This window comes from Engystomops pustulosus, chromosome 5 (assembly GCF_040894005.1).
Source record: "Engystomops pustulosus chromosome 5, aEngPut4.maternal, whole genome shotgun sequence".
NCBI lineage: Eukaryota > Metazoa > Chordata > Amphibia > Anura > Leptodactylidae > Engystomops > Engystomops pustulosus.
This window is the reverse complement of record NC_092415.1, coordinates 11,420,018-11,432,065: the sequence shown is the minus strand read 5'-3', so window position 1 is coordinate 11,432,065 and position 12,048 is coordinate 11,420,018.

Genomic DNA, 12,048 nt, shown 5'->3' with positions numbered 1-12,048 from the left:
TGTACATATATCATTATATACAGGAGATCCCCAGGTTATACCGGCTGTACATATATCATTATATACAGGAGATCCCCAGGTTATACCGGCTGTACATATATCATTATATACAGGATATCCCCAGGGTATACCGGCTGTACATATATCATTATATACAGGAGATCTCCAGGTTATACCGGCTGTACATATATCATTATATACAGGACATCCCCAGGTTATACCGGCTGTACATATATCATTATATACAGGAGATCCCCAGGTTATACCGGCTGTACATATATCATTATATACAGGAGATCCCCAGGTTATACCGGCTGTACATATATCAGTATATACAGGAGATCCCCAGGTTATACCGGCTGTACATATATCATTATATACAGGAGATCCCCAGGTTATACCGGCTGTACATATATCATTATAAACAGGAGATCCCCAGGTTATACCGGCTGTACATTTATCATTATATACAGGAGATCCCCAGGTTATACCGGCTGTACATATATCAGTATATACAGGAGATCCCCAGGTTATACCGGCTGTACATATATCATTATATACAGGAGATCCCCAGGTTATACCGGCTGTACATATATCATTATATACAGGAGATCCCCAGGTTATACCAGCTGTACATATATCATTATATACAGGAGATCTCCAGGTTATACCGGCTGTACATATATCATTATATACAGGAGATCCCCAGGTTATACCAGCTGTACATATATCATTATATACAGGAGATCCCCAGGTTATACCGGCTGTACATATATCATTATATACAGGAGATCCCCAGGTTATACCGGCTGTACATATATCATTATATACAGGAGATCCCCAGGTTATACCGGCTGTACATATATCATTATATACAGGAGATCCCCAGGTTATACCGGCTGTACATATATCATTATATACAGGAGATCCCCAGGTTATACCGGCTGTACATATATCAGTTAATACAGGAGATCCCCAGGTTATACCGGCTGTACATATATCATTATATACAGGAGATCCCCAGGTTATACCGGCTGTACATATATCATTATATACAGGATATCCCCAGGGTATACCGGCTGTACATATATCATTATATACAGGAGATCTCCAGGTTATACCGGCTGTACATATATCATTATATACAGGAGATCCCCAGGTTATACCAGCTGTACATATATCATTATATACAGGAGATCCCCAGGTTATACCGGCTGTACATATATCATTATATACAGGAGATCCCCAGGTTATACCGGCTGTACATATATCATTATATACAGGAGATCCCCAGGTTATACCGGCTGTACATATATCATTATATACAGGAGATCCCCAGGTTATACCGGCTGTACATATATCATTATATACAGGAGATCCCCAGGTTATACCGGCTGTACATATATCATTATATACAGGAGATCCCCAGGTTATACCGGCTGTACATATATCATTATATACAGGATATCCCCAGGGTATACCGGCTGTACATATATCATTATATACAGGAGATCTCCAGGTTATACCGGCTGTACATATATCATTATATACAGGACATCCCCAGGTTATACCGGCTGTACATATATCATTATATACAGGAGATCCCCAGGTTATACCAGCTGTACATATATCATTATATACAGGAGATCCCCAGGTTATACCGGCTGTACATATATCATTATATACAGGAGATCCCCAGGTTATACCGGCTGTACATATATCATTATATACAGGAGATCCCCAGGTTATACCGGCTGTACATATATCATTATATACAGGAGATCTCCAGGTTATACCGGCTGTACATATATCATTATATACAGGAGATCCCCAGGTTATACCGGCTGTACATATATCATTATATACAGGATATCCCCAGGTTATACCGGCTGTACATATATCATTATATACAGGAGATCTCCAGGTTATACCGGCTGTACATATATCATTATATACAGGAGATCCCCAGGTTATACCGGCTGTACATATATCATTATATACAGGAGATCCCCAGGTTATACCGGCTGTACATATATCATTATATACAGGAGATCCCCAGGTTATACCAGCTGTACATATATCATTATATACAGGAGATCCCCAGGTTATACCGGCTGTACATATATCATTATATATGCCAGACACTGGACCCACTGGAGATCAGCTGGACACTGGACTCACTAGAGATCAGCCGGACACTGGACCCACTGGAGATCAGCCGGACACTGGACTCACTGGAGATCAGCCGGACACTGGACTCACTGGAGATCAGCCGGACACTGGACCCACTGTAGATCAGCCGGACACTGGACTCACTGGAGATCAGCCGGACACTGGACCCACTGGAGATCAGCTGGACACTGGACACACTGGAGATAAGCCGGACACTGGACTCACTGGAGATCAGCCGGACACTAGACTCACTGGAGATCACCAGTAGAGTATAACATAGGCGGTTTGGGCGGTAGCCCGGGGCCCAAGCCTTCTAGGGGGCCCATGGCCACCCAACCTCCCACCAAATTTTATACTGAGAAGGACCTTTACTAATGAAATCCTTGTACATCTGTTCCTGCTCTCAATGCACAAAAGAGCCATTTCAGGACCTTTGAAGGTCCTCCAAAGGTCCTGAAACCGCAGTTTGAAAGCAGCAGAAGGGACGGATCCTCCACTCCCCAAAAATCTGATTCTAGGACCAGATGTAGGAAGTGATTCCAGACTTGTAGGGGCCATAATATCCATACAGCCCCGGCCCTGGTGGTCTTATCCCCCCCCCCCCCCCCCCCCGGTGGAGATGACAGTGCCCCGATGTAGCAGAGCAGAACCAGTGATGACACAGCAGATATCAAAGCTTTTTCATCACATATAGAACTTTTTATTTCAGAACTTTTTTTTTTAAGAGCACCCGGCGCCTTGTAACCTCTTCTATGCGGCGGGGACGTGATTATTGGGTTGGAGCTTTCAGCCCGAAATCACAGGAAAGTTCAATCAGATTCCGGCGCTGTATCCAGGTCAATTGCTGCTCTTAGCAGACGGAGATTTCATCAGATGCCGGGGAACGGAATTGCTCTCATCTCGGAGGCTGACGATCCCTCCCTGAGGTTTAGACGCTGCGCTCGGAGCTTTCACACATTCGCTTAATACTATCAGGTAGTGAAATATTTGTGGGGTGGGGGAGGGGAGTTGGTTTTGGGAAATAATTGTTTAAAAAAAATTGTATTTAAAGTGAAAAATGCAGATGAAGCAGTGCTGAGAGTGTGGACATATATGCTACATCTGGAGAGATGTGTAATCAAAGCTTTGGGTATATTTTTAGTAGCAGCAGGACTGTGATATATGTTTTTTCTATTCCAGGATTGGAGCTTCTCAAAGTGCACTCAGGGCATGTCCTCACACTGTTGTGCTCTGTGCTCTCTACAGCCAATGTTAGGCATTGTCCCTGGACAGATGTGTAATTATAATTAGAGCTTTGTGTATGAGGTTAGTAGCAGCAGGACTGTGAAATATAGATTTCTATTCCAGACTTGTAGCTTCTCCAAGTGCATTGGGGTTTGTCCTTTCACTGCTCCTGTATTGTCCCTGGAGAGATGTGTTATCACACCTTTGTGTATGTTGTTATTAGCAGCAGGACTGTGAAATATGGATTTATATTCCAGGATTGTAGCTTCTCCAAGTGCAATTGGGTAGGTGTCCTCACACTGCTGTCCTCTGTACAGACAGTGTTAGTTATTGTCCCTGGAGAGATGTCTATTTATACCTTTGTGTATGTTGATAGTAGCAGCAGGACTGTGATATATGGATTTATATCAAAGATCTTAGCTTCTCCAAGTGCACTGGGACATGTTCTCACACTGCTGTGCTCTGTGCTCTCTGCCAAAAGTGTTGTTTGAATATATAATAGATCCAGCTCACTTCCCTCTATGTGAGGACTCCACTAGCACAGAATGCCAAGCTGTCAGGGGGGGTCCAGCCAAGGAGTCCAAAGTCTTACAGCATTAGGCAAGACATCCAGAAATAACAAGCGAAAGCTCAACGCGTTTCAGACATTTTCATGTCCTTAGTGCTGTGTATTGTCCCTGGAGAGCTGCATAACCTTTGTGTATTTTGTTAGTAGCAGCAGGACTGTGAAATATGTATTTATATTCCAGGATTGTAGCTTCTCCAAGTACACTGGGGGTGTGTCCTCACACTGCTGTGCTCTGTAATCTCTGCAGTCATACCCCTCCGTAATCATACCCCTGTGTGTGTTGTTAGTAGCAGCAGAACTGTGAAATGTGGATTTATGTATCAGGATTTTAACTTCTCCAGTGTGCACTGTGGCGTGTCCTCAAACTGCGGTGCTCTTTATTAAACTTCTCGGTGATTCCTCCCCACTGCTCTGAGTTACTGCTGTAGAATTCAATCAGGCGTCTTTTATTCAGAGCAGAGGGGAGGAGCTGAGAAGTGCACCTTAGCTTTTCCATTATAAAGCCAATCTCGGCCGAGGGAGAGGGGGATTTAGTAATAATAGTAACGATCTGAATCTCTAATGGGTTGAAGGGCATCACTTGTTTCTCTCTTTCGTGCAGGATCCTTGTGTAAGGGACTCGCTGAGACGGTTCAGTAAATTGGTCTCCAACTATGAAGGGCGAGGATTGGGGACTCCTATCATTTCTACTCCCAACTGGTCGGGACGTCAACTTTACTTTGTCACCAAATTGGTTTGTCTTGAGACGACACCTTCTCTATTCTCTGGGCTCCCCAGTTCTTACTCTCTTAGGGATCCACCAGGTCGCTACCTCTTGGAGAAGTCGCAATGCTGTAGAAAGGGAATCCATAGAGGTCGATAGACACCAGCGAGAAGCAAAAGAGGGACAAACAGGGACAATTTATACTCAATGTACAGGTAAAGGTAAGTGGAGGTCATGGACAATCACAGATCAAGGGGAGGTCAGGACAGGGTCAGATAAAAGGGCAAAGGTCAAATAAGGAACAGATGCCAATATTACAAACCAGTCTCACAAAAAAACAAGCCCTCGTACAAAGCTACGAAACATTGAATAACTAAGGCTCCTCCAATCCAATAACAAAGCAGACTTGTACACAGAGGGGCCGTGCAATAGAAACAGCAGGGGGCGCTATTCTAATATTATTCCGGGAATATCTACAGCTAAAAGATTTTTTAAATGAAGCATAAAAATGTAAAAAAAAAAAAAAAAAGATTTAATTATAGGTAAGATTTAACCCCTTAATTTAGCACAGTTTATAATAAACCTTAGCTGAATAATATAACCCATGTCTTGGTCTTTCCTCTCCCTGTAATTTTATAAATATTTTACCTCTGGAATGTAATATTTTGGTGCAGCTAATAACCGCTTCCCGCTGTGCGGTTACACATCACGGAGATACACGATCATTATCCGACTATTCCATTAATAGAGAAATAATAAGAGGCTCCAATCAGCCGGATGCCTGGAGAGCCCTCCCGCCGCCGCCTCTACGGGGTTATAAGGATAAGCAGCGTGATCACATAAATACATAAACACCCTGAGATGGAGGGTCCGCACACAGGAGGATGGGAAATTATGTGACAGGCAAGAGGAGTTTATTGGACATCACCTATAGGAGGTGAAGGAAAATGTATATTCCAGTATTTGCTTTGGGCTTAGGATCAATATCATATTTGAGGGGTCTGACATCCAAGACCCAAATCTTTGCAGCTCAGCCCCATTGAAGTGATTTAGGCCAATAACTGCAATACCGAGCTCAGCCACTATACAATGTGTGGCACTGTGCTTGGTAAAAGGTTGCAGCTGTCATTTGATTGCTGCAGTTATGGTAGGGTATGCATCCAGTGAATGGCACAAAATGCCATGAAGTGTTGTCATGGGTACATAACAAACAGTTTATAAATCTATATATTTTATATTAATTGTAAATGAAATGTAAATATAAAAACACATGACCCCTTTGAGAAGATTCCCTCCCTAAAATACCGTTTTTTTTCAAATTCAAATTTTTACTTCCCTAGACTTTCAGCCACCCTATGAGTAGACCACCCCTTTAAAAGATCTGTCAGGCTTCTGGGGTAGTGTACCCACTGGACCACCGCGGATGATGACACAAGCCAACACCAGGGACCGGAATCTAAGTAGCACCCGGTCTTCACCAGAGCCCGCAGCACAAAGCGGGTTGGACTTGCTGTGGCGTGGTACCACCAGGTCATTCCACAGGTGCAACTTTGTCCACAGCGGAAGCCGAGGCGAGGTGCAGAGTTGGAAGGCAAAAGCGTGGACGGGGACAGGCAGGAGGTGACAATGGGAAATAAAATCACAGGCACAAGGCAAAGATACAAGCTTTTTCAACGGCATAGAGTACGAAGATCCGACAGGGAATGCTGGGAGAGGTCGGCTTTTAACCGTTTCTTGAAAAGGGCCAGCACCAATCAGCGGTGTGCTGACTGCTGAAGCCGGCACGCGTGCGCCCTAGGAGACAGGGACATGCCGGACAGTAGTCGGTTACGGGGACAGGTGAGTGATGGTATCGGGGAGATGGGGCACACGGAGGATCACTGGTGAGCCACCCACGTGGGTCGTGGGAGCACCCGTGACAAGATCAATTTTATTTGCAGAGGTTTCACTGTATAAGGCTGCATTCACACACATGTATGGGGGACATATATACAGACGACGTATATACGGCCGATATACGTCCACCCTTACACTTCTATGGGCTCACGGCCCTGCACGTGCGGCACCGTACCGCTCCGTAGCCCGTAGAAAGATAAGACATGTCCTATCTTTCTACGTGATACGGCTCCGTGCACTGTATATGCCTATGGAGAGGGGCGGGGGGTGAGATGCGCTCATCCCCTGCTCCTCTCCGCAGCGCCGATGTATGCCCGCCATACTACGGTACAGTGGGCATACATCATCTGAAGGTAGGCTAAGATAAATGTATATGCATATATACATGCAAGCACACAAAAATAAAATATACACAGTAATATATATATTTATATAGGATAATAAAATGAAGATTTGTACGACAATTTATAAATGAAATCATAATTTTCAAAAATTCTTATAATATTAACAATAATTTACCAAATAAAAAAAATTATATGAAGAACATACAATAATATCAATTGCAAAAAATGATCAATTACATTGTGGGATATAATAATCAATATTAGTAAAATAAGAAAAAGTTGAACTGAATAATTAATGTATATTATTATTATAAATATTCAGTAACGCCCGGACGTCTCCCTCTAGTGGTGGCTGCAGGGAGAGACAATTTTAACATTTCTCTCGGTTACTCTCGGATAATCTGTATTAGGAATATGATCATCATATTAGGAACCGATGACTATAAAAATAAAAAATGCACATAAAGTTGTATCAGTACATAAAGGAATAGCTAAAAAAATTGTAAAAATAGAAATCTCCTTTAAATGTGCTGCGTATCAGATCACAGAGAGGTTGTTGCTGTACTCAATGCTGTGATGTGCGTGAGAGAGGGACAGAGAGCGATGTCTTCCAGGTGATGACCACAAGTGACTGCCAGAGCGTGAACAAAGGGAGTGAGAGTGAAAATCCAAGATGTGACCCAGAGCAGCCGCCCCGGGCACACGGAGAGATCCGGATATTATACATGATGATTGCCAAGTGAAGCAGAAATGATACAAGAGAAGCTCTATCTATGTTCTGTCTTATGCAGCGTGGGGGGCGTGGAAGAGACGGCTGAAGGGCCACAGAGGTGACAGATCACAAGACGAGTGTCGTCAGATATCAGAAGGAAACACAGAAGAGAAAATGATCCCAGACTCCAGGTATAGAAGGAGACTTCACATTCATACGGAATTGTTATTGCATCTGGACTCCACATTTCTGCCCTGACCTCGGCCTATCTGTGGCTGTTCCTTGCCTAACCCCCAGGTGCGTTTCAGTGACTTCTCTCAACCTGCTTGGACCAGCTGCTACCAGTATTGGGGCTTCAATCCTACCATGACAAAGTGTGAGGGGTTAAAGGGTGGAAACCGATCTTGAAATTAGCACTAAGCCAAACCGATCAGGTTACACAATGGGGGTGAATTTATTATTGCCCCTAAGCCTGATTTCAGGCAGATTTGGGCCAAAAAACATTCTAAAAGACCTTCACATTTATCATGGCTTTTAGACATTTTGGCACTTTTCCGACATTTTGGCCTTTCAAAGGAGGCGTGGTCTCAAGAAAGGGAGTGGTCAACCGGGAAATACTAATAGCTAATGGCAGGTCTAAAAGTAAGACTCGAAAACCTTTTGCTGCGCCAAATTCATCATTGTGATGTGCAAAGTAATTTGATACAATTCACTTAGTATCAGTCAATCAAATGCCAGGATAATATAAAGCTACTCCTGTAGCTGCATGCCCCTCCTCACCATAAACCAGTTACTATTTTACACTAGATGTATTTTTTGGAGGCCGTTATCTGAACACGTACAAAAAAACCTGAAACAAGAGGAGGAAAATTATGGGCTACTGCATATGATGGTGACGAAAATATCTCAGTCATAGTGGCCTCAACAACATGCAAACTCAATGGGGCAGATTTACTTACCCAGTCCAATTCCGCGGTTTAGCTGAAACCATCCGGTGGTCCAACGGCCACGCCCCCTGATTTCTGTCGCGTGAAAGCCGGCAACGAAGCGCCAAAATCCGATCATGTGGCAATTCGGCGCAAAATGGAAATCGCCGGGAAACCCAACGAAAGTGCGCAATTCGGACCCTTAGTAAATGAGCCCTATAGCATCCACAAACCTCTCTCTTCCCTTGATGGCTTCTGGGTTACTCACAAGCTCTTCTCCTAGTACTTACACCTTCTGTGTGTTCCTTGGTGTTACCTGGTTATCAAATGCACATAAGAAGGTGCCTAAGGATAATCAGTTCCTTGCCCGTTAATGCCTTTAAAAAGCGTTTTGTGATCTCCTACTGTCTAGTCTCTGTGTTTCTGACACCTCTGGCATGACCTCGAATCTGTCCTGCCTGCACTGGACCTAGACTCTACTACAATTCCACCTGCCTAGACCTCGGCTTGTTCTTTTCCATTCTCTGCCTGACCCCTGGTGCACTCGTATCTCCGTATACGTCTGGGTCATCTGATACATGAGAGATGGAGTGGTCTTGTAAAGTCCAGATACCGATCTATCACTTGGATCAAACCAATTAGGAAACACAATGGGGGAGGTTTATTATTCCTTCTCCCCCAAGTTTCTGGATGGAGCCTCATAGTAGATCCGGGATTCCCCGTCTGTCCACATCCCAATAAAGTCTCCAAACTTGACAAATCACTTGATCACTATTTCATCTTCCTCCTCTCTTTCCAATCCAGTTCCTCTCTTCCCGTAGCCCGTGCCTTAACCTCATACGACTTGTCTGCTTTATTCTCCTTCTCAGCTGTGTTCCAGTAACTGAATTAATAACTAAGCAGTACAAAAAAAAAATTCTACTGAATGATGAGATCAGCATTGGGACCGAGGAAAGCTCGACGGAAAATTTGTATCCAGACGTCGGAACAATGAAAAATGTTCTATAAATGAGCGCGACGCCTCGGTATTCGAAGCCTTTACACTTATTAGGAAAACAAAGTGCGTAAACCGTAATACCGGATCACCGAGACGCCGTGATTGGAATTGCACTTGTCGTTTGTCGTCTCCACCTCCCGCTCCTCCAATTTTTCGTATTCTGGGGTTGAGCGTGTGAAGATAAATAATTGATTAGGCCTTACCTTGTTTCACCTTCTTCCTTGATACTGCAGGATTCCGAGAGCGTATGTAGCGCACATTAATACCGGATCACAATGGGAGCGACGCCGATACTGATAACTTATTTACTCACTTGAAAAATAATGCATGACCTCATCGCGCCCAGCTCTTTGCTTCTGGATTCAGACATTTATGACTAAAGAAGTTTCGGCTTAAAGGGAACCTGGAAACAAGTCCCCGGGCTTGGCTGTATTCCTCTATTTCTTTCATTTTCTTGATCATTTATATCGTTTTTGTGATTTTCAAGCAAGATGGGCATGAAAAGGGACTAAGCGGAGAAAAACAGCAATAAATAACATTGAAGGAGGCGTCGGAGACTCCCGGGGTCGTATTATTAGGTTTTTTACAGTCATAATTTTCCTATTCTCCTTGGTGTACTATGTCGTTGGCTGTAGAGGCAGCTGCCTGGGATTGAGCACAACTTATGGAAAAGATGGGACCTGGCACAAGAAGTAAAACTCAAACTGCACAAACCTTTGGAAAGAACCAAAAAATAGATCAAACCAATGGAGTTTACTAAAACACTGTGTGGCCTGAGCCCTAAGAAAGAGGAACTTTTCGATTCAAACATTTGGGTATCGTCTTACAGTTTCCGACCCAAGGTTGGGATTTATTAGGTGAAACCTCAACCAATTGACCAGTGATTCAAAGATTTTATATGAAGTTATGAAGGAGAAGCCTTGACTAGTGTTGAGTTAATACATCACAGTTCTGGTTCAATGAGTTTGGCAGAACTTTGAACAAAAGTTTGCATTGGGCACCCCAACTTGACCTGAAACAGAATCATATTGAAATTAATGATGACCCAAACTTTGTGACCCCAAAATGGATGGAAAATAAGGAAGGTGGCCGTGCAAACCCTTAATTTCGAGGTGGTGCCAATGCTCCTGCAGCATTGGTGACTTATATTCTATCATTTTCCATCACATTCTAGTGGTGGAATGAAGCATGTATCTTCTCACTGCCCCTCCAACAGCCTACTCTCCTTACCTACCTGCCCTGAAAAGGGCAATTTTACATTTTTCTATTTCCCTGACTGTCCCTATCTCCTACCTGTAGCCTTTCTAGCTGGGAAAACATGTCAGCAGGGTAACATGGCCCGCCAGGACAATCACAGCCATATCCATACTGGGCAAGGCTGTGACTACTAGGGGCTAAAAGATGGTTGATGGGCTTCTCACCCGCTCATCAACCAGCTTTTCCAAATGAGCCAAACACCAATCTGAACCCACAAAGTTGGCACAGACCCAAACAGTGCAGTTCGGGTCTGCTAGTCACTAGCCTTTACACAAGTCCAGGACATTCGCCAACAATGTTTGTCAGTTGGTGGTGCAGTGTTGGGTAGAACCGACTTTATAGATACACAGTATTGGGTTTGTCTGTTGAGGATAGATATTCTGCGATACATTGCACTTCAATTAATTTGGTAAGTCAGCCAGATGTCCCCACCCATGTGGAAATCAGGACGGCAGGACTATGTCATCTACACCACGTCTGGTTGTACAAACCATTCATTGTCAACCAATATGTCTTCCACCCAAATCTCCTGAAGGACAAGGGTTTCTTCTAAATCTTGGATAAAATACAGTGAAAATTACTGCTATGTTGTCCAATGTGCATGTGCCCATGCTCTCTTTTCATAGTCTGCAATTCACTTCTATCTCATAGGAGCAGCATGGTAGTGGGCAGGAACGCAAAAAGAGACAACTAACTTAGAGAACGTGGTCCCAATGTTTGAAAAACATCTAGATAATCAGTAATATGACGGCCATAACCCCAAGATGGGGGCCATAGAGAGGAGTCCTATAAATTACAGACCTTCAGGTGTTCAATTTGCATAATGAATACTATAACCAAAAGTGGGAGTATAAGAAAGTGGAACAAGTTTGCAAGAAGAGGTCCAAGAATTTGAGCATTGGTGACATTGGCATCACAGCCAGTCCCGAGCCGTCTATGAACCTTATCCAACCATAGTAGATGGAACCAACGAGAGTTACGGATGATGTTCTCCATCAAATAAATTGATGTAGGATTTATCCATTTCATATAACATTTGGTTAAAGAGTCACTGACTCCTCATTGTGTGCAGGAACGTGGAGCACACAACGTTTTACGGCAATATATAGTCAACGATGGAGACAATCAATCGCAATGTACTCGGAGGTAAAACCAGAGACAACATAATGGATCCATTCATCCTACTTCATCCTGTAATGACCTCTCATGTCAGTTTTGAAGACTCATCATATAAAGACTGAAAACCCCC